General features: G+C 41.3%; 1 protein-coding gene across 2 annotated transcripts in view; it reads right to left on the bottom strand.

Moving 5' to 3' along the window:
* Positions 1-21,595, bottom strand: part of LOC105497757 (RAS like proto-oncogene A) — an 84,187-nt gene extending 62,592 nt beyond the window's left edge. The window contains exon 1 of one of the 2 annotated variants that reach the window (XM_011769083.2): positions 21,350-21,595. The gene's annotated coding sequence lies outside the window, so the exon portion shown is untranslated. The remainder of the gene's footprint in view (positions 1-21,349) is intronic. The other variant, XM_011769084.3, reaches the window with a different exon arrangement.

The raw sequence follows: 21,595 nt of genomic DNA, 5'->3' as shown, positions 1-21,595 counted from the left end.
ACATATTTATATGAAAAATTAAACTATGTTTCACTCAGGCTAATAATAACAGCATTCTGTAAATACTTAACAACTGATAGCAGGGAAAGTGGACCAGGATGTGCTAAGACACAAGGGAAGTCAAGCTGGGATAAACCTTGACATAGTCAAGATGGGAAGACTTTGATGATTCAACCAAGGTTATAACCAAGATACATTCTAACTGTATGAATTAGCTCCCAAAATAAGCACCAATGAGTGAATACCTACTGAGTATCTTATTACACTTAACTCTTAACACATACAAATAAAAAAAAAAAAAATTGGAATTTCCCAGCAAGACCATAAGTAACAATCAATTTGCTGGGTGTGGTGGCTCACGCCTGTAATCCCAGCACTTTGAGAGGCCAAGGCAGGCGGATCACGAGGTCAGATCGAGACCATCCTGGCTAACACGGTGAAATCCTGTCTCTACTAAAAAATACAAAAAATTAGCCGGGTGTGGTGGCAGGCGCCTGTAGTTCCAGCTATTTGGGAGGCTGAGGCAGGAGAATGGTGTGAAGCTGGGAGGAAGAGATCGTAGTGAGCCGAGATTGCATCACTGCACTCCAGTCTGGGCGACAGAGCAAGACTCCATCTCAACAACAACAACAACAAAAAGAAACAATCAATTTAGCCACCAGAAGTAGTAGTCAGGTAGAATAGTATTTTAATTTCTGAGTTATATTCAATAAATATTTTCAGTTCAGAATTTTCTCTCTCTCATAAATTCCTCAATTTAACTGAATAACTTTTTAAAAGATTTCTGAGGACCTGGAGTCATTATGTATATTATTAACCCGCTCTCAGAGGCTATTATGAATTCTGGGCAGTATTCCTTGAATTCAATAGCCCTGGAATGTGGAACTCTGAATTCTTCTATCAGCACTGCATAGTCCTTCTGCCTCTTTTTTTTTTTTTTTGAGATGAAGTCTCAACTCTGTCACCCAGGCTGGAGTGCAGGTGGCGTGGATCTCGGCTCACTGCAATCTCCACCTCCCCGGTTCAAGCGATTCTCCTGCCTCAGCCTCCTGAGATGACTGGGATTACAGGCATGTGCCACCACGCCTGGCTAATTTTTTTATTTTTAGTAGAGCCGAGGTTTTGCTATGTAGGTCAGGGTGGTCTTGAACTCCTGATCTCAAGTGATCCACCTGCGTCTGCCTCCCAAAGCGCTGGGATTACAGGCGTGAGCCACCATGCCTGGCTAATTTTTGTATTTTCAGTAGAGAGGGGATTTTGCCATGTCGGCCAGACTGGTCTCGAACTCCTGACCTCAAGTTATCCGCCTGCCTCAGCTTCTCAAAGTGCTGGGATTACAGGCATGAACCACTGCACCTGGCCGTTTTTCTGCCTCTTTCTTCCCTTGCACAGTTGTCCCCCGCTGATCACTACTGCCTATGTGCCTGCCGGCAGCAACATCCTTTCACCCCTAAAAATTGTTTGGAAATAAACTATCAAGTTTATTACTAGGTATAAAGTAAGGGTAAGTAGGTTCTGGGTGATAACCTAATTATTCTCTTGTGCATCAGATACATAAGAGTCTTTAGTGCTAGGACTTTGGCATTTATACGGATGCTCAAAGGTGTTCTTTGTTTGTTTGAACTTTACTTTCTAATTCTTAATGGTATAGTCTTAAGTTTCCTCATCTTCTACCTCACAGGTTTTACTGGATAATTAGATGTAAATAATGAATCTGAAATTGCTTAGGTCAGGGCATGGGAACAGAAGGAAATCTACAGATTCTAGTCACTTCCTCCTGCCTTATGTGTTCCATATGTAAGCTGTAAAACTTGAGCTCCAAGTAAGTGAATGTTACAGTGTTATTTTCAGAAGTTTGTGATCAGGATGGTTAGAAACTAAAGAAATGAATGATGTGTGGCCTCAACAGGCAGACCACTTGGGAAACCAGTGGGAAAGTTTTACGACAGCCAGCTTCAATTATTTGATTAAAGGTATATGTAAAATGATTACTCTCAATTCTGTCAACAGTTGCGCTATTTAACAAGTGCTCAAAAATATGTCTACTAAATGCTGCTCCGGAGAGCAAACCAAGGAACGAGAAGTCACAACAGTCTTCAGTTCAAAGAGGACATATTTTTAAATATAAACATCCAAAAATGAAGCAGATTTCCACAATATCACTACAGGGGTTTACAAATGGCTAATAGCCAGATAGCTTTGAGAGGATTTTTGTAAAGAGTGTGAAGGAAATCAGAATATATAACCCCCAAATATGCTTCTCTGATGTAAAAATTACTTTTTAGCTGAAGACAACTGAGAGATAGCAAACCAAGGAAAATCTCTATCCTCTTCCTTTTCTACCTAAAGGCAGGATATAGGTTATAAATCCTCTGTTACTAGAGACAACTCTAGACTCATCAGCCCAGAGACAGCACCAGAGGAATCTGCAAACAAATCTTACTCCTTTACTTTCCCCCCTTATCTTTACCTTTCCACAGTTTCCCACTCCTGGAAGCCTAAAATCCTTTCCTTTGTCCTGTCATTTACCCACGCATTTACTGCCCTTTGTTGAAGACGCTATATAAACCAGAGCTGCAAGCCACTGTGCTCTGAGTTTGTTTTCACTGCGGTTTCTCCCATGTGTTGTATGCTGCACATGTTAATAAACTTGCTTTTCTATTGTTAAACTGCCTTTTGTTACAGCCGTTGTTCCAACTGAGGAACTAAGATGGGTAGAGGTGATCTTTAGCCTTCCTCTTGGGTATAAAAATACACAAGATGACCCCTTAAGGTCTGTTTCAACTCTGACAGATAATACATTTTATACAGATAATCTGAAGCCAGAATTTTTCAATTCTGCATTTAATTTTCATACTAAAATAAATCCCAAAAAGTACTATATGGAAGAAATGTAAGTTCCACACAGTATCCAAAGATATCTGTTCAACTACATGAACAAATTCCAGTTGTATCTATCTACTAAAGGTTTAGATAAGAAGCACTTCAAGTGATAAACATGATTTCCTTTTTTGAGCAAGAAAATCACTAAAACTACATCAATAACACCATCACCATCACCATCCACATCATATACCCAACGTCATGAAAATGAACTGGGAATTATGCTTACTTAAAAAAATTATCCTTACTTAAAACAAAAATCACTTCAAAGATGAATCATATAACATATGGACACTGACAGAGCTTGGGAATCCAAATATATGAACACAGAGGGGAAGCAAACCAGTTTTAAAAAATTGATTTCAGCAATCTGTAGGAATGTAGGAACTCCAAGATGGTCATAACCCCACTCAGAGAGGTAAAGAAAACTACGTAAAAGAAAAGTCCACGAGAAGTGGGGAGGTCAGCCACAATTATCAAGTTGTTATCAATGTTGAGATAGGTCCCCTCCCTTCCCTGGGAGGTGGGAAGATGTATGTGGAATATTTTAGCATAAACCAAGTATCATATGTGTTTGTTTCAATACAAAAATGGTTCTATTAGTAATGCTAAAATTAATCAGAAAATAAATGTGAGTTTTAGAAAATAGTACAGGTATTAACCTTCTATTCATTACTTTTGGTTTAACCTCATAAAAATGGGCAAAACTGATATAACACCCGTAAAGAAGTAGACATATGATTTGTCTGCCCAGCACCCCTCCAGCACCCCTTCCTCTCCTTACCCCATCACAACAGGACTAAATTAGCATGCGCCACTTCCCTCAAAAGCAAGGCATGAGACCCAAGCTGGCCAAAGCGCTCCATTTCTTGGGCTCTTCTAGTAGGGCTAGTGAGGAAGAACTGAATCTGGAGATAAAGGTGGCTATCTTCCTGACCACATGAAGACAGTCTGCCAGTAAAATGGAGAAGTAGAGGAAGAGAGAAAAAAATGGCAAAACTCTGTTTTGCTGAACTGGTTTTCTGGCTCTTATAACTGTGGGTAGAGTCCTAATACCCACAGTATGAGTATCTGCTTCACATGGTTCAAAGCGGAAGAGTTTCTCACTGCTTAATTGTTGAATGAAGATGAAGGTGACTATTCTTTCTTTAACTGACTCTGCTTTAATACTATTAATAGATACATGGAAGAATTATGACCAGAAGATGTAGCTTTTCTCCCAACCCTCCAAGAAAGTCACATGGGAAATTAGAAAACATTAAGAAAGGCTCATGGTCAACATCATTACCAAAAAACACAGCACTCTCTGAGAGAAAATATCTGCCAATCATATATATCTGATAAAAGATTTGTATCTGTAATACACAAACTCTTACAACTCAGTAACAAGAAAATAACCCAATTAAAAAAGAAACAGGAAAAAGATTTGACTAAACATCTCACCAAAGAAGATATGTGAATGGCTAAGAAGCACATGAAAAGATGCTGAACATCATCAGTTATTAAGGAAATGCAAATGAAAACCACAATAAGATACCATTTCAGGCTGGGTACAGTGGCTCATGCCTGTAATCCCACCGCTTTGGGAGGCCAAGGTAGGTGGATCCCTTGAGCTCAGGAGTTTGAGACAAGCCTGGGCAACACAGCAAAACCTTGTTTCTACAAAAATACAAAAATTAACCAGGAGTGGTGCCATGCACCTGTAGTCCCAGCTGTTGGGGAGGCTGAGGTGGCAGGATTGCTTGAGCCTGTGAGGTTGAGCTCCAGTGTGCCAAGATCTCACCACTGCACTCCAGCCTGAACAACAGAGCAAGGCCCTGTCTCAAAACAAACAAACAAAACAAAAACCAGATACCATTTCATACCCACTAGAATGGTTATAATACAGAAAAAACACTAACATCAAAAAAGACTACAGCAGGTCCTCAAATAATGTTGTTTGGTTCAACATCATTTGGTTTTAATGAAATAGGAGGAAAAAACCCCACATTCCAAAGATGTGTACAAGAGGTTCACAGGCATGTCTAAATTGTCCATGCCTGAGCGAGTGTGGGTGTGTGCATGAGGGCATCCTGCAACAGGATGGCGTCCTGTTCAAGGCTGGTTCCAGCCTGGTTCCCTAAGTTGCTGGAATGGGCTCTGGCCATCCAAGAGCCTGAACTGGAAAAAGCGGGTTGGAAAATGAATGGATGAATACAAATTATTAGAAAATAAAAATCTATAAAGTCTATGATAATCGGACAAATGTATGAAAACACAGGATATGATATAAAAGTGCTCAGAAAGTCTGTCATATTTGTGATTATTTCTCTCCCTCTATTTTTTTAAAGGAACAGGGTCTCACTATGTTGTCACGGTTAAGACTGCAATGACTATTCAGTCTTAACCATAGTGCACTACAGCCTCAAACTCTTGGGCTCAAGAGATCCTCTTATCTCAGCCTCTTATGGAGCTGGGACTACATGCGCACATCACCGCCATTTCTTTCTGAACTGTGTGGTGGCAGAAAGTGCTCCTTACATTTTTCGCTTTGTAAAGATTTCTTCTTTGATTTGACCAATCACTAATGCAACTGCTGTCACTCACTGATTCACCAAAAATTGGGTAATAATCTTACTTGTTTGTATCAATCTTTCTGAAAGGTATGTATAGCTCACAATTATTTCAATGTTTAGAAGTGTTTTGGGTATTGATTTAGAAGTTTGTGATGTTTTTGTGACCAGAAATATGCTGCAGAAACTTAACTCTTGTTTATGTCAATTAACCTATGGTAAAATTGTTTTTGTTATACACCATTTCACTTAAAGTCACATTTTCCAAGAACCTACCTAAGACATTAAGTGAGGACTTACTGTGTAACAACTGTCCATAAAGATGCAGAGAAATAGAAGCCCTCAAACACTGCTGGTGAGGATGCAAAATAATGTGCAGCCACTCTGGAAAACAGCGTGGCAATTTCTTAAGAGATTAAACATAAATGTACCATACAGCCCAATAATTACACTCCCAAGTGTATATACATGAGAAATGAAAACATATGTCCACACAAAGACTTGTACATGAATGTTCACAGCAGGATTATTCACAACCAAAAAGTGGAAAAAATCCAAATGTACACCAACTGTAAATAGATAAACAAGATGGCCTGGGCACAGTGGCTCATGCCTGTTATTCCAGAATTCTGGGAGGCCAAAAGGGAGGACTGCTTGAACCCAGGAGTTTCAGACCATCCTGGACAACACAGGGAGAACCCCATATCTACAAAAAAAATTTAAAAACTAGCCAGGCCTGGTAGCATGTGCCTGTGGTCCCAGCTACTTGGGAGGCTGAGGTGGGAAGAATGCTTGAGCCCAGGAGGGTCAAGACTGCAGGGAGACATGATGATAAATAAAATGTGGTATATCCATATCCATAGAATGGAATACTACTAAGCAACAAAAAAGAACTACTGACACATGGGCCAGGTGCCGTGGCTCACACCTGTAATACTATCACTTTGGGAGGCCAAGGCGGGCGGATCATGAGGTCAGGAGATTGAGATCATCTTGGTTAACACAGTGAAATCCCGTCTCTACTAAAATACAAAAAAGTTAGCCAGGCGTGATGGTGGGTGCCTATAGTTCCAGCTACTCGGGAGGCTGAGGCAGGAGAATGGTGTGAACCCGGGAGGCGGAGCTTGCAGTGAGCCGAGATCACGCCACTGCACTCCAACCTGGACAACAGAGCAAGACTCCATCTCAAAACAAACAAACAAACAAACAAACAAAAAAACACATGCTGTAACATGAATGAACCAGAAAGACACTATGCTAAGTAAAAGAAGTCAAACACAAAAACCACATATTGTATGATTTCATTTATATGTACCATCTGGAAAGGGCAAATCTATGAAGATCCCTGTTATACCCTTAGAAAAATCACTGACTTGACACTAAATATTGTTCTAAATTTATGAACAAGTGGCACACTCCTGTAATCCCAGCTACTCAGGAGGCTTAAGCAGCAGGATCACTTGAGGCCAGGAGTTAGAGGTTAGAGTGAGCTGTGATCACACCATTGCACTCCAGCCTAGGTGACAGAGCATTCAGCCTAAGTGACAGAGTAAGACCCTGTCTTTTAAAATAAAATTTTAAAAAAAGAGAGGGAGAAAGAGACATTAGGAGACAACTGGGAAACCTGAATCTGGATTAGATATTAGAGGATGTTATGGAATTACTACTAATTTTCTTAGGTGTTACAATAGTATTACAACAGTATTATGCAGGAGAATGCCTTTATTCTCAGAAAATGCAAGCTGAAGGACACAAAGGTGAAGTTTCTCCAGCTTACTTTCAAATAGCTCAAAAATCAATCAATCAATAAAAGCATCTATACTCAGAAAAAGCAAATGTGGCTAAAATGATAATTGGTGATTGGTGAATATAGGTGTAGGGTATGTAGGCATTCAATATACTATGTTACTCTTTTCTGTAGGTTTTAAATGTTTCAAAACAAAAAGCTGGGAGGAAATAGCACTCTCATTTTAAACCTAACCAAATGTAAAAGGAATCACCAATAAAGTTCTCTGTGCATTTAGAAAGAAGCACATAGTTGATGTATAAATACTGTCATCTTTTTGATCTACCTGTGTTAACATACTGAAACAGAGGGAACAACTGTTGAATGAAGGTCAATAAATGTTCCCATGTGGAAGAACAGCTGTCCTCTCTATATCTCTTGGCTGATAATAAAGATCAAATAAGATAATGTATACAAAAGTGCAGTTTCCATTAAAAAAAAATTAGTCATACTTTGTACCTTCCTGTTAACAGGGACAGAAATACAGGATTAAACCTAGCATCATTTTGGGTTACTTTGGCTATAACTGGGGCTCCTCAATTTTGTAGTCAACACTGCACTAACAATTCACTTAGACAATGTCAGTATTCATTATGAATAATTCCCCTTCATTACTCTTAAACATTCTATTTGCTACACCACAAATTTTAACAGTGTGCTTTTAGCAATTTACTGTTTTAACAGCTTGAAACTCATCTGATATGGTTTGACTCTGTGTCCCCAACCAAATCTCATGTCAATTTGTAATCCCCATGTGTCAGGGGAGGGACCTGGAAGGAGGTGACTGGATCATGGGGGTGGTTTCTCCCATGCTGTTCTAGTGATAGTGAGTTCTCATGAGATCTGATGGTTTAAAAGTGTAGCACTTCCTTGCCTGCTGTCTCTCTCTCCTGCTCCACCTTAACGAGAATGTGCTTGCTTCCCCTTTGCTTTCCGCCATGATTGTAAGTTTCCTGAGGCCTCCCAGTCATGATTCCCATTAAGTTTGCAGAACTCTGAGTCAATTAAACCTCTTCTCTTCATAAATTACCCAGTCTCAGGTAGTTCTTTATAGCACTGAGAGAACAAACTGGTATAACACCAAATACACAAATGTAAAACAGAAATTTTGTTAATGAATCAAAAGAGAAGTCCACCTGGAAGTTCAAACAAAAAGTCAAGTTTATAGTTTTTACAATAAAGAAAGTGTTCTTGGGACTGGACCTTAAACTTAGAGATCTAAGAAGAAAAGGCATATATGATATGCTAAAACATAGATAACTTCATAAACATAGGGGAGCTCAAAGTATCCTAGCAGAGGAAGGAAAACAAATTATATTCACTAGAATGGCTATAATAAAAAAAATAAGGCAATAACAACTGTTAGTGAAGTTGCGGAAAAACTGGGAACTCTCATACGCTGCCAGTGGGGATGTAAAATGGTGCAGCTGCTTTAGAAAAGTTTGGCTGGTCCTCAAAATGTTAAACATGGAGTTACTACATGACCCAGCAATTCCACTCCCAGGTATATACACCCAAGAGAAATGAAAACATACATCCATGCAAAAACACATACATCAATGTTCATGTCAGCATTATTCAATATAAGCCCCCAAGTGGAAACACCCACATGTCTATCAACTGATGAATGGATAAATTATGGCATACCCACACAATGGAACATTATTCAGCCATAAAAACAAATGAAGTATTGCCACATGCTACAACATGGATGATCTTGAAAACATTATGTTAGGCCGGGCGCGGTGGCTCAAGCCTGTAATCCCAGCACTTTGGGAGGCCGAGACGGGCGGATCACGAGGTCAGGAGATCAAGACAATCCTGGCTAACCCGGTGAAACCCCGTCTCTAGTAAAAAATACAAAAAAATAGCCGGGCGAGGTGGCGAGCGTCTGTAGTCCCAGCTACTCAGGAGGCTGAGGCAGGAGAATGGCGTAAACCCGGGAGGCGGAGCTTGCAGTGAGCCGAGATCCGGCCACTGCACTCCAGTCTCGGTGACAGAGCAAGACTCCGTCTCAAAAAAAAAAAAACCATTATGTTAGGTGAAAGTAGCCAGACACAAAAGACTACACATTGTGTGATTCCATTTATGGAATCCAAAAATTGTTTGGAATAGGAAAGGCTGTAGAGCAGAGTCCCCATCCCCTGGGCCGCAAACTGGTAGCAGTCTGTGGCCTGTTAGGAACTGGGCCGCACAGCAGGAGGTGAGTGGAGGGCAAGCAAGCATTACTTCCTGAGCTCCAACTCCTGTCAGATCAGTGCTGGCATCAGATTCTCACAGGAGTACAAACCCTATTGTGAACTGCGCACATGAGCAATCTAGGTTGTGTGCTCCTTATGACAATCTAATGCCTGATGATCCGAGGTAGAACAGTTTCATCCCAACACCATCCTCCTCCCCATCTCCCCTGGTCCGTGGAAAAACTGTCTTCCACAAAACCAGTCCTTGGTGCCAATAAGGCTGGGGGCCACTGCTGTGGAGACAGAAAATAGATTAGTAGTTGCCAGGGGCTGAGGGGCAGAAGAAATCAAGCCTGATGACTAATGAGTATGGCTTTCTTTTTGAAGGTAATGAAAACCTTCTGGAATTAGATATTGGTGATAATTGCACAACTCTGACTATTAAAAACCACTAAATTGTACTTTTTTCTTTTTCAAGACAGGTCTGGCTCTGCTGCCCAGGCTGGAGTGCAGTTGGATGATCTCGGCTCACTGCAACCTCCACCTCCTGGGCTCAAGCGACCCTCCCACCTCAGCATCCTGAGTAGCTAGGACTACAGACAGGCATGTGCCACCATGTTCGGCTAATTTTTCTGTATTTTTTGTAGAGATGCTTGGTTAATTTTTTTGTACTTTTTGTAGAGATGGGGTTTTGCCATGTTGCTAGACTGGTTTTGAACTCCTGGATTCAAGCAATCTGCCCGCCTTGGCCTCCCAAAGTGCTGGAATTACAGGCATGAGCCTCCATATCTGGTGAAATTGTACATTTTAAAGGGCAAATTTTATGGTATGTGAATTATATCTCAATAAATCTGTTATTATAAAGAAGATTCAAGTCCTCACTACAAAAAAATAATAAGCAAAGGAAATAAAGACAATTCACACACTAAGAAATACAAATGACCAATGAAATAGAAACTTTAACAAGACAAAGAAATGGGTTTTATGAACTGGACCAAAACAAAACATAAAAATAAATAAGCATAGCAACAAATAGCGACAAAATGATCAAGTTTTATTTTATTCTTAGGGACTAAGAAAGCTACTGAAAATCACAAGCAGCAAGTAAGAATGAAGCAGCAGGGGCACAGAATTGTCTTAGCTGTATTATGCAGATGTAAGAAACAGGAAGACCTTGGAGATTAATAGGGTAGTGGGAAGGTTACCAATTATTCAAGCACTAAATGACTAGGGCTGGTGTCCCAGAAACCTAAGACTTCAGAGGATGGACTAAATATTTTAGGCAGAAAGATGATGGAAGACAGATTTCCCTCAGACTAAAAATGGTAGGAGGCGGGCAGAGGAAATAAGACAACAACAACAAAAAGAACAGAAAAGATCACCCTCCTGCTGAAGCGTGCCATCAGGGTAGCTGCACACACCACAGGACAAGATCTGAGGATCTTCAAGGCAGGAAACCCCAAAGTCTGCCCCACCCAAGTCTGATTTTCATACCAGTGAGGCAGCAAGACCCTGAGAGAAAAAGGTGACATGGGTCACAGGAAAAGTGAAGACAGATAGGTGGAATGGACCAAGGAATGGACCAAGGTGAGTGAAGGCTCCTCAACCTAAGGACAAGAAGAGATCATTAAATACTCCACCTACCAGCACTCCAGGGACAGCAAAGATGGACAACAGGCCAAGGATTGAGAATTGTAAGGAGTTCTAGGAAGGAACTCATTAGCATATGGGGCAATAAATTAATAAACATCCTACCACCCAGCCCTCCTGGGAGAGAAAACAATAGAATAACAGAAAAGGGCAATAGGATGTGGTCTGAGAGTTCACAAAGGGACTTGGAAATCTTGAAATTTTAAGAATCTACAGAAAATATGCTACTTGAACTTTCTGGATAAATTAGATGGCAGTGAAATAAAAACACTCTCCAGAACTTGGGAGACCAAGCACTGGTGTGCAACCACCTTCATTGCCATGTGGACGGAACATGTGCAGGATGCTGGGCTAACACCTGATTTCACACCAACAAATCATTCCTGCCAGATGACTGGATCCGCATAAATAAAACCTGGAGAAATAACTGCCCCAAAGCCAGATGTCCCAGGCCCTACACACTTGTCAAGAACCACCCACAGCTATGTACTCTAGGATTACCCCCCAATGGATAAACTCATCTAATTACAAACCTGATGATACAGTTTGGCTGTGTCCCCACCAAAATCTCATCTTGAATTGTAATCGCCATAACCCCACCTGTTGAGGGGGGGACCAGGTGGGAGGTGACTGGATCATGGAGGCGGTTTCCTCCGTGCTGTTTTCGTGATAGTGAGTGAGTTCTCACAAGATCTGATGGTTTTATAAGGCAGTTTTTCCTGCTCTCGCACGCACATGCTCCCTCTTGCTCTCTCACAGGCATTCTCATTCTCTCTCTCTTTTCTGCTGACATGTAACACATGCCTTCTTCACCTTCCGCCATGATTTTAAGTTTCCTGAGGCCTCCCCAGCCATGTGAAACTGTGAGTTAATTAAACCTCTTTTCTTTACAATTACCCATTCTAGGGTATGTCTTTATAGCAGTGTGAGAACAGACTAACATCTACCTCACTATATGATCTAGAAATACAAGAAGTCAAGGCAGCACCATATCAATACAAAACCAGCCTTGCTCATCTGCAAAGCACACACACCACTTAAGACTATGAAGCCTAGAAGGGAATCCCTAGATTTTCACAGACCCATGACAGCTTTAGCCTAGAAGAGAAAAGGAGGTCACCCTGTGGCATCTATGACTAGCTGGGTAAAAAACACAATGAAATCCAGAAAACTGTGTAGAGAAGCAAGAAAACTCAGGACTGGTTGTATAAACTGAGAAACCATGGAGCAGTTACCATGCTAAGCACCGTATTTTGCTACCATGCACTAAAAGTTTGACTTTTCCTGCCTCTTGCCACATCCATCTCCTTAAGTATCTTTTGTTAAAATTTAATTTTCTAAAAATTGAGATGGAGTCTCACTCTGTCACCCAGGCTGGAGTGCAGTGGCATGATCTCAGCTCACTGAAGCCTCCCCTCCTGGGCTCAAGTGATCCTCCCACCTCAGCCTCCCAAGTAGTTGGGACCACAGGCACACGCCACCATGCTCAGCTAATTTTTGTACTTTTTGTAGAGACAGGGTTTCACCATGTTACTCAACTTGGTCTCACACTCCTGAGCTCAAGCTACCTGCTGGCCTCAGCCTCCCAAAGTACTGGGATTACAGGTCTTAGCCCCCATGCCCAGTCAATCTCCATAAGCATCTCTTAAAGACATAGCAAAGGACTGCGTGCAACCCTTGCAAGGTATATACATAGCCAGATTATTATCTAGGTTTAAATGTACACATTTGTATATCTATGATGAATGTAATACAATGAAGCAATCAGCACCTCTATTATAGACACTGTTACACTGCTATTTAATATTGTTCTGGAGATATTAGTCAATGCAATTAGATAAGATAAACAGTTAAAAGCATAAACACTGGAAAAGAAGGAAAAAAACTCTATTTACAGATGACATGATAGTATATCTGGAAAGTCTGAGAGAAGCAATGATGAAAGTAATTGATATGATTTGGATGTGTGTCTCTTCCAAGTTTCATGTTGAAATGTGATTCCCAGTGTTGGAGGTGGGCCTAGTGGGGGATGTGTCGGTCATGGGGCAGATTCCTCATGAATGGCTTGGTGCTGTCCTTACAGTAATGAGCAAGTTCTCACTCTATTAGTTCACATGACAGCTGGTTGTTTAAAAGAGCCCAGAACCTCTTCCTCTCTCTTACTCCTCTTTCGACATGTGTCACACCTGCTCACTCTTCGCCTTCTTCCATGAGTAAAAACTTCCTGAGGCCTCACCTCGCCAAGCAGATGTTGGTGTCATGCTAGTACAGCCTGCAGAACCGTGAGCCAAACAAATCTCTTTCCTTTATGAATTACACAGTCGTAGGTATTCTTTCATAGCAACGCAAAAGAGGCTAACATAGTCAACTTAATAAGAATTTGGCAAGGTGGCAGGAAAATATGCAGAAATCGACAATATTCGTATTCATGGACAATAACCAGCTAAAAGACATAAATTATAAGAAAACTATAATAGCAACAAAAAAGATAAAATAGCTTAGGAATAAGCAAGAAATGTTGAAAACTTATATGAAGAAAACTATAAACCATTCCTCAAAGACACAAAAGTAGAATTTAAAAAATAAAAAGACATTGTTTGTTTTAGGTTAACATGTCTCAATACCATCAAGATGTCAATTCCATAGCGGGGCATGATGGCAGACACCTGTACTACCATCTACTCAGGTGGCTGAGGCAGGAGGATCACTTGAGCCCAGGAGTTCAAGGCTGCAATGAGCTATGATGGCACCACTGTACTCCAGCCTGGGCAACAGAGGGAGATCCTTTCTCTAAAAAAAAAGATGTCAGTTCTCAATAAGTTAGTATAAGCTTAATGTGATCCTAATAAAAACAGCAATGAGGCTGGGCACCGTGGCTCATGCTTGTAATCCCAGCACTTTAGAAGGCCGAGGCAGGTGGATCACTTGAGGCCAGGAGTTTGAGACCAGCCTGGCCAATATGGCGAAACCCCATCTCTACTAAAAATAAAAAAAATAAGCTGGGCATGGTGGCACATGCGCGTAGTCCCAGCTATATGGGAGGCTAAGGCGGGAGAATCGCTTGAACCTGGGAGGCAGAGGGTGCAGTGAGCTGAGATCGCACCACTGCACTCCAGCCTGGGTGACACGGCGAGACTCTGTCTCAAAACAAAACAAACAAACAAAAACAGCAATGGAATTGTTTCACAGACTTAAGACAAATCGATGCTAAAGTTCATACAAGAAGGCAAGAAAAACAACGAAGAGGAAGCACTATAATAGGGGACTAGCCCTATCAACTATTAAAACATACTACAAAGCCTCTATGATTAAAATGATGTGGTACTGGTACATGAATGGTGAGATAATCCAATAGAAAAAAATACACCCAACTGCATATAGAAGGAACAAGAATTTTTTTTTCTTTTTTAAATAAATGTCATTGGGGCAACTGGATAGCCACTTGAAAAAGGATAAAATTAGATGCATTCCATATATCATACATAAACTCTGAATGGAACTAAATGTGAGAAACGAAACTATATGCGTACCAGAAGAAAGCATGTGTAATATGAATTCCTCTATAACCTGAAGGTAAGAAAAAGCTTCCTAAATATGACTAAAACTTCAGATGCAGTAAATTTAAAATTTACATATTTGACTATACAAAAACAATCTCTTGCATGGCAAAAAATCACCACAAGCAATGCCAAGACAACTAGCAAAAATATCTGCAACATATGTCAAAGTTAAATGGCTAATATTCTTAAATAAAAGGAACTTTTAAAAGCTGACAGGAAAAAAGACTGAAAGTCATATAGAAAATAGGCAAATTGGTCGGGCACGGTGGCTGCTGCCTGTAATCCCAGCACTTTGGGAAGCTGAGGTGGGCAGATCACTTGAGTCCAGGAGTTCAAGACCAGTTTGGGCAACATGTTAAAACCTCATCTCGACAAACAAAATACAAAAATTAGCACAGCATGGTGGCATGCACCTATAATCCCAGCTACTCAGGAGGCTGAAGTAGAAAGATCACTTGAGTCTCAGAGGCTGAGGCTGCAATGAGCTGTGATCGCACCATTGCACCACTGCACTCCAGCCTGGGAGGGTCCAGCAAGACTCTGTCTCAAATAAAAAAAAAAAAGAAAGAAAAAGAAAAAGAGAGCTGGGCACAGTGGCTCACACCTGTAATCCTAGCTCTTGGGGAGGCTGAGGAGAATGGATCATGAGGTCAGGAGTTTGAGACCAGCCTGACCAACATGGTAAAATCCCATCTCTACTAAAAATACAAAATTAGGGCCAGGCATGGTGGCTCATGCCTGTAATCCTAGCACTTTGGGAGGCTGAGGCAGGCAGACCACGAGGTCAGGAGAGCGAGACTATCCTGGCTAACACGGTGAAACCCTGTCTCTACTAAAAATACAAAAAATTAGCTGGGCGTGGTGGCACGCACCTATAGTCCCAGCTACTCGGGAGGCTGAGGCAGGAAAATCGCTTGAACCTGGGAGGCAGAGGTTGTAGTGAGCTGAGATGGCGCCACTGCACTCCAGCCTGGCAGAGCGAGACTCTATCTCTAAATAAATAAATAAGTAAATAAATACAAAAATTAGCCAGGCATGGTAGCGCACACCTGTAATCCCAGCTACTCAGGAAGCTGAGGCAGAAGAATCACTTGAACCTGGGAGACGGAGGTTGCAGTGAGCAGAGATCATGCCACTGCACTCCAGCCTGGGCGACAGAGCAAAACTCCGTCTCGAAAAGGAAAAAGAAAAGAAAGTGGGCAAATACTATGAACAATAAAAAGAAATATTAAAATGGCCCTTAAATCTATGAAAACATGTTCAATTCACTTGTAATAGAAGTACAAAAGAAAACTACACTGAGATACCATTTCTTACCTATTAGATCAGCAGAAATTCAAAAGCTGACAAAACACTGCTGGTGAGGCTGTGGGAAATAAACACTCTACTCTCATACACTGCTGGTAGGAATGCAAAATAGTACAACCCCATAGGATGAGGAGTTTGATAGTATCTAACAACTCTACATATGCATTATCCTGAAGATGTATCTCCAACAATACAAAGATACACGTATGCAAAGTTTTTCACTGTAACATCATTTGTAATTGCAAAATATTAGATATTATTTAAATGTTCAAACAGGACATAGTTGAAAAAACTATGGTACATACGATAGCAGTTAAGAATGAAAGTTATTGATTTTAGTTTATGTATATTATCTTTTCACATAGCTACTGAGTTGTTAGGAGATAAATACTCATTAAGTTGTTCAGACCTAATTACTTAATAAATTAAACTGGCTGGGTGTGGTGGCTGACGCCTGTAATCCCAGCACTTTGGGAGGCTGAGGTGGGCAGATCACGAGGTCAGGAGTTCGAAACCAGCCTGGCCAGCATGGTGAAACCCCGTCTCTACGAAAAATACAAAAAATTAGCCGGACATAGTGCCATGTGCCTGTAATCCCAGCTACTCGGGAGGCTGAGGCAGAAGAATCGCTTGAATCTGGGAAGTGGTGGTCGCAGTGAGCCAAAATCGTGCCACTGCACTCCAGCGTGGGTGAAAGAGCGAGACTCCATCTCAAAAAAAAAGAACAAACAAACAAAAAAATTAAACTGTTAGGTGTTTCTTTTGACCTAGGGATGCTGTGAAAAAAATTACTGCGATAATAAGGGTGCCATGAATTGAGAAAGCTTGGGCACTTGACTGATAAAGGCCAATGAAGAAGGCCTTTAAGAGAGAGAAAGAATGCGTGTGTGTGTAGTTATGAGGTTACTGTGGATTGTTGTCAACAAAATTTACAATAGGCTAATGAAAGTACTCTCTCCAGTGTAGTAAGAGCTGTAACAGATGTTATGACAGGACATAAGAGAAGCAACCAGCCCAGTCTTGAAGGTTTTTTTTTTTTTTTTTTTTTGAGGGATGGGATCCAGAGAGAGAACCTAATTGTAATTTTTTTTGGAGAAGTATAACCTAAACTGAATTCTGAAGGACCAGTAGGAGTATACTAAATTAGGGAAAGGAAGAGAGGCTAGAATTCCAGGAAGAGGAAATGGAGGACTGAGTAAACAAACACTAGCATTCCAGAAGCTGGGTATTGTTAGAACAAAAGATCATCCAAGAAGAGAGATAAGGCTAAAGGGTTAGGTAAGAAAAAAATGAAAAAACATGAAAGATAAAGGGGAAAAAAAGAGTAGGTAAGGAGCACATCTTGAAGATTTTGTATATGAGATTAAGGCTAAATGGAATTTGAATTTTATTAATGGGCAAAAAAGAGCCACAAGAGGATTTCAAGCAGGGGAATATCACCACTGTTCTACATAAGAATGGGAAAAGTATCAGATGAGTTCCAACCACAGGCTATAAGGCTGTTGTAGTAATCCAGAATAATCTAGACAGGGCAGCTGAACTCAGTGTTCAGTTGCTCAGTGTGGCAACCTCCACTTTCAATGGAGTACTACGTTAGCTTCTCGACTACATAAGCAAACAGATCCCATGGCTTAGATGATCACAATCATAATCTTTTGGAAACTGGGGGATCTTTGCTAACCTTCCCAATAAATCAGGGAGTATAAGCCATTTTATAATCTAACTGTGTCTTATTGTCCAAAATAACATTATCAAACCCTGACATTTAGTTTCAAAAGTAAATTCAGTAATAAAATTGGATCCCAGACTTTAAGGAGATTATGTATGTCAGTGTTACATCTACTGCATCTAATATAGGACCCTAGCTGTGAAGGGCTTTAAGAACAGTATCATTTTATGGAGGCATGCCTTTTTTGGCTTGTAAAGACTACCCTCTTGACTTTGAGAAACTAAGTCAACACCTTCACGTATAATTAAATCAAATATGCAAATTCTCATCTAAAATTTACTCATACATAGAAACCCATAGAAGTTTAATTTCTTTTTTTCTATATGGCAACCCAAATCCTTATGAATGCAATAAGGTAATAAGAAAGATGTCTTTAAAAAAAAAAAAAAAAGAATAACTGTTACTTATGGGGGCCAGATAATCAGCTGTTTTTTACTTAAGGGTATATCTTTAAAAAAACAGAAAAAGAGAGAGAGAAAAACACATTCTTCAAAGTAAGCCTATTTAAAAGTGCATTTTAAAAAGTGCACAGGCTTAGAAGGAGGGAAGAGAATTCTACCAGCACTGAATAGCAGCTAGACCCTTACAAGACTTCTGCCACCTTTAAGCCTCCATCTTAAACCCAGAGAAAATGATTAACGACCTCAAATGTTAAAAACAGACCCAGAACATCTCTGCTTCTTTTACCATTCTTTTACTGTCCCCCTTAGCTTCTCCCCAATTTCCATTAGTGAAAGAAAGAACTAAAAAAACAATGTGATTTCAAGGAAAGGTCACTACAAATAGACTTATGGTATTCCTCTCAAACAGGGACAATTCTGTTACTTTAAAAAGCACTAATCAAAAGAACTGAGTCCAAATACTTTACCAGAACACTGACAGGAACAATGCCCAACCATTTTTCCATCATGGCACACATAGAAGGTGGTAACACTGTATTTGTAGGCACACTGAAGATAGAAGAATGGCTGCCGCTTGAAGCCACCTGGCCAGGGCCACTGGCAACCCCAGGCCACACTTGATGTCCAAGAGAGAGGAATCAGTATCTTTGCCTTCCTGAAGCTCCAGTTCCCAGCTCAGTCAGAACTGCCTTTTCCACAGCCATTTAGGATTAACTGCAATAATACTCAATGCTCTCAGCAATTGTTACTTTCAAATCTAGGCTCTACTGTACAGAAGCTAGGTGCCCAGCCTCTGGCAAATAACTTCAATTTACCTTAATAAAGTATGGGAAAACTACCTGTCTTGCAGAAGTGTTGTGGAGATTAGAAATAATTTAAGCAAAGCTCTTATCACAGTGCTTGGCAGGCAATCAACACATGAGAACTCTTATTACCAAGAGGACTACTGAATTAAAGAAGGAAAATCTAACCTCTGTATAGTGGTAATGTCACTGACATAAGAAATTGCTGGCTTCCCTCTCCTTAGTGTCTAAGAGTTAAAACATTTTATAAAACAATGAAAATCATAAACTATCTACTTCAAAATCATAATATTTTTCCTCATTAACATTCACAGCCTCTTATTCCAGTTATTTTAAAAGTAATTGTCCTTGCCACTCATCTACTAAAGAATACAAATGCATATTACACCGATATGCATATCTACAAGAATTGACAGTGGTACATTTATTTACGTTCTGTAGAAGCTAAGTTTGGAAAAACAGTGCAGGACCACCACCAGATACTTGGAGAGGACAGAAAACATCAGCACCTTCTTATTTGAACCTCCCTAACATGAAAATAATCCAACCATCTATAGACAAAAATATTCCCTCACAAATGGTAGACAAGACTCTTTTCTATAATTAGTCCTTTCTTCCTTTGGAAAGTCCTGTGAAGAAAGTGTTGTAATGAAGTACTGCTTCAAAATAAATGATACGTATTATTGCACACTCAGCAAACACACTAGAGAACAGCATCTGGATCTTGGAAAATAAATGTAAAAGAGGCTATTGGTAAATCATGCCAAGGTCACATCAGGATGTCAGAGGATTGCATGTATTCATGGGAAGAATGAACCACTATAAGCATTCTGGGAAGCACCACGTTTTCCAAACAGTGATAATTCCTAATTTCCTCTTTTTGATTAAGATAGGGTACAGTTATCAACCCCAAACATAAACTTGCTGTGTATCACCAGGCAATCTCTTCCTACTAACTCTGAATATGCTCAAGTAGTAAGCATTTAACACTGGAATACAAGTTACAATGCTCAGCACAATTTTATTATAATTTTAACCTTTCAGAGCAGGATAGTTTTGGAAGGTAAAGAATTCTTTGACTCTGCTGAAGAATGTAAAGACGAAGTAAGTCTGTATGTGGCAAGAACCTAAAACAAAACGAACAGCCTAGCCCAACAAAAATAAGCAACTCCTGGATGGTGACTGTGAGATAACCTATACATTCATTCATTCAGTGCAAAAATGTGTGAACAGCTTCATGTTCAAGGCATTCTGCATAGAAACAGTGATAAGTAGGACATGGCTCCTGCCCTGAAGAAATTCAAGGTCAAAAAATGGTGTTTTCAGATAATATTTTACAATAATAGTGTTATTATTTTAATACAAGAGTCAGTTTAGAATAATATTGTATTCCAGGGACAGAAAAACATGAGCTAATAAGACACACTGAAATACATTAATAAACATACTGTAAGAGTTTACTAATGAAATCTGTTATCCAATTTCTGGAATATCATTAAAGTTGCAATTTACTTCCTGGAAAAGCATTAACTTATGATACATGTTTTATAATGTTTTATAAAGGTTGTTCCCAAAACACACTACACAATTTGTAAATTAGGTGCTTTTCAGCTTGACACGTAGGGCGTGGCACGGGGCTTCTCACACTACCTCAGCGACACTTGGATGAGCTCTCACAAGTATGGACATTCAGGTTTCCGAGCACAGGCCAGTTAACTCCCTAATTCTCCCTAAATCCTGAAACAACACTGCCACCCGTGTGCCGTCACCCCCGTCTACTTACACACATATATACAGGCTAAAAGCATGCCAATCACATCTTCCACTTCTAGAAATCTTTCAGAAACGAACCACAGAGGAAACACCTCTCTCCCAAAATGTATTCTCTTCCTCATTTTAGAAGCTAGATTACCTGAAAATGGGCTAAAGCTGTGCAAGCGCCCAAGGCCAGGTAGTCAGTTCAGCTCGGGCAGTCTAATGACTTTAGTCTGAAAAAACATTCCTTTAACTGGCAAAAAACAAACAAACAAACAAACAAAAAACCCTGGGGGAGATGCTTAAAAAGCAGCAGCTCTAGTACGGGCACGGAGTGGAAAGAAAGGGAAGGAGGGGAGAGGGGCGGAGTGAGGCGCGGGGACTGCGGCGGCAGCGGGTTGCCCCAGGTCGCGGGCACCGCCCGGGCGGGAACTTGGGCGCCGTGGACGAGAGGTGCGGGGTGACCTTCGGACGAGGCCAACTCAGAGGGGCTGCCGGACGCGGGGGACCTCTCCGCAGCCGCCCGCTCTTGGGGGCTCACTCGCCCCACAGCGGCGAACGCGGTGCCCCGGATTCCAGCCGGGCTCATCTCACAGCTCGACCCCGGGCAGAACGCGGGATGTGCAATCTCGGCAGCCCGAATCCGCGTAAGGGCCTCGGCCCGCCGCCGCCCGGACACACCCCCGCCGCCGCCCCGGTGGCCCCAGTCCCTCCCCGGGCGGCCCGAGCGGGCATCGCTCACCTGCACCCCGAGCCAGTCCGCCGCCCCGAAGGCTCCGGAAGCCGCGGCTGCGTGGCTCCGGCCGGAGGGTACTCGGTCCTTGTCGCCTGGGAGGCCCCGCGCCGGGAGCGGTCGAAGGAGGAGTCTGACGGGTGGCGACGGAGCCTAGGCGGCTGGAAGAGGAGGAGGAGGAGGAGGAGGAGAACTCCAACGCTCTGCTCTGGAGAGATCCACCCTCCTCCTCCGGCGGCTCTGCAGCAGCCGCCG

Source organism: Macaca nemestrina, chromosome 4 (genome assembly GCF_043159975.1).
Source record: "Macaca nemestrina isolate mMacNem1 chromosome 4, mMacNem.hap1, whole genome shotgun sequence".
Classification (NCBI taxonomy): Eukaryota; Metazoa; Chordata; class Mammalia; order Primates; family Cercopithecidae; genus Macaca; species Macaca nemestrina.
Note: the sequence above shows the minus strand (reverse complement) of the source record. Positions and strands in the feature narration are given on the sequence as shown.